The sequence below is a fragment of the Callorhinchus milii genome, unplaced genomic scaffold (assembly GCF_018977255.1).
Source record: "Callorhinchus milii isolate IMCB2004 unplaced genomic scaffold, IMCB_Cmil_1.0 Scaffold10, whole genome shotgun sequence".
Lineage (NCBI taxonomy): Eukaryota > Metazoa > Chordata > Chondrichthyes > Chimaeriformes > Callorhinchidae > Callorhinchus > Callorhinchus milii.
Genome location: NW_024704751.1, coordinates 850735 through 853234, shown reverse-complemented (window position 1 = coordinate 853234; position 2500 = coordinate 850735). Strand labels below are relative to the sequence as shown.

The following is a 2500-nucleotide window of genomic DNA, read 5'->3' as shown; positions in this document are numbered from 1 at the left end:
AGGATTATTATTATTATTATAACCTTTCTTTCCATGCGTTCAGTGTGAAGCTGCCTAGTGATCGGCCAGTTATTGCATGGATTAGATACCTGAGCCCGTGTGAGGGTGCTCCTCGGCTCTGATACGGAATCAGTTGCCCTTTGAGCTCTTGCCCAACGGCAATGTAGCAGCAGAGGTTCTACCCAGGTTCTACTTAGAAGGTTCTCACAACAGATTGATTGATAAGCAGTCTTGTGACGCTATATAGTTGCTGATGTCATCTCTTTTACAGTCATATCCTGTACTAAGTATTCGCGCCTAAGAAATTCTTCTTTGACTGTGCTAACCACCCCCACCCACTGGTTTCGTGTCAGGCCACAGACAAGTGCTCTGAGACACTAACCTGCATGATGGACACTGCGTAAATGCAAGTTGGTCATTGTGAATTCCAACGGTTATTGTGAGTTCAAAGTATGTGTAAACGGTTTTATTTTGTTGGGAGGACACAGTGTCAGGCTGCCGTTTGTTCTAATAAGTATCTACAACATTTGTGCTTCTGTGTGAAGCATCTACAACACACAACCTCATCTTTGCGCCAAAACATCAAGAAAATCTCTGACTAAAAGAGATGGCAGTTTCTCTGAGTCGCTGTCCTGACTGACAATCCCCCAATACATAGATACACTCATTTGACTGTGTGTGAGACATCGCTGTACCCAAATTGGCCGTTGTGTTTTCCTACTTATAGTCACTACAGTTGACACAATTAATCGTAAAGCGCTTTGAGACAGTGACGGTATAGGCACCATAGAAAATGCAGAGATTATTATTATATTCATGTAATTTTCCAGTCAGCATATTAATAAATAATGAAGGTGACAGAATTGGAAGATTTACCGTTGGTTGTAATGACGATGATGGTGGATTATAACCAGGGAATACGGGAACAGGATTAAAACACAAAACGTACAATTTCAGGCACACACACGCATGCACACATACGCACCTCTCCCAAAGGTAGTTATAATTAAGGACCCTAATCCTAACCCTTATTAGAAAGTAAACACAGTTTTGAAAACATTTCGCCTACGATCAGCCACCACAATCCTCCCCAATTAAAGTTTAAGTCTTTCCCAGATGTCCCAGAGGGAAACCATGACAAAGAGCCGTGACGGTCTGTCTAATAACTGGCTGAATTTCTGCACTCACCAAGGTGAGGAATGGACACCCCCATTTCAGGCAGCTCTCAGCATCATACACCCTGACCAGCCAGTGAGGGCAGTGCCCAATGCCAACAACAACAACAACATCACAAAATTCTAAGTGAGGGGTGGGAAGCAGGATTAATAATAAACAGTGATAATAAAACACGATAGACTGAATGGCCTGCTTCCTTCAACAATTCTTTCTTCTCGTATTACACACAGAGAGAAACTCCTGATTATCACTTTACAAATTATTATTATATTAATGTCATTTCCAGTCATTTCAGCATATTAATAAATAATGAAGGTGACAGAATCGGCAGTTTTACTGTTGGTTGTAATGACGATGATGGTGGATTATAACCAGGGAATACGGGAACAGGATTAAAACACAAAACGTACAATTTCACGTACACACATGCACACATACACACGCACCTCTCCCAAAGGCACAGTTAACAATTCTGCTTTTGGTTCAACAAATAATAACATTGCATTTATATATCACCAGAGACTGCTTTTTAAAATAGTTTTGAGCAGGGTTCAAGTTCACCTTTCTGTTTTAAATTGCACCCGTAATCCAAAAACAAAAATTCCAGTCGCCCTCTCTCACACAAGAGATTTAAAAGGACACCAGCAACCAGCACTAATCTTTTAAGGTGGAAGCCAACGGCATCCTTGATTGAATGAAAGGGACAGCGAAGTTTAAGGATCAATGTAAGCAGCAGTTTATGCATTTACAGAATCATACCTGATACAGTCAGTCATTCATATTCAATCTGTCTCTCCCGCAAAGCAAAGCAAAGCTGCCCCATCTCAAGACCTGCAGGATATACTCCATGCAGCACATAGCAGTTGGCTTTAAACCTCCTGTCTGCCTGATAAAGAACTGCTAGGGAATTAGCCGGGCAGCAGCCCGACTGCCAGGGCCGGGCAGCAGCCCGACTGCCAGGGCCGGGCGGCAGCCAGACTGCCAGGGCCGGGCGGCAGCCCGACTGCCAGGGCCGGGCAGCAGCCCGACTGCCAGGGCTGGGCGGCAGCCCGACTGCCAGGGCCGGGCGGCAGCCCGACTGCCAGGGCCCGGCGGCAGCCCGACTGCCAGGGCCGGGCGGCAGCCCGACTGCCAGGGCCGGGCGGCAACCCGACTGCCAGGGCCGGGCGGCAGCCCGACTGCCAGGGCCGGGCGGCAGCCCGACTTCCAGGGCCGGGCGGCAGCCCGACTGCCAGGGCCGGGCGGCAGCCCGACTGCCAGGGCCCGGCGGCAGCCCGACTGCCAGGGCCCGGCGGCAGCCCGGCGGCAGCGGCCCGGCGGCAGC

At 48.2% G+C, this 2500-nt stretch overlaps 1 protein-coding gene across 1 annotated transcript in view; it reads right to left on the bottom strand.

Annotated features, from left to right (window-relative positions):
* The window catches only part of rabep1 (rabaptin, RAB GTPase binding effector protein 1), a 25132-nt gene that overhangs the window by 21106 nt on the left and 1526 nt on the right, over positions 1-2500 (bottom strand). The gene's annotated exons all lie outside the window — the stretch shown is intronic.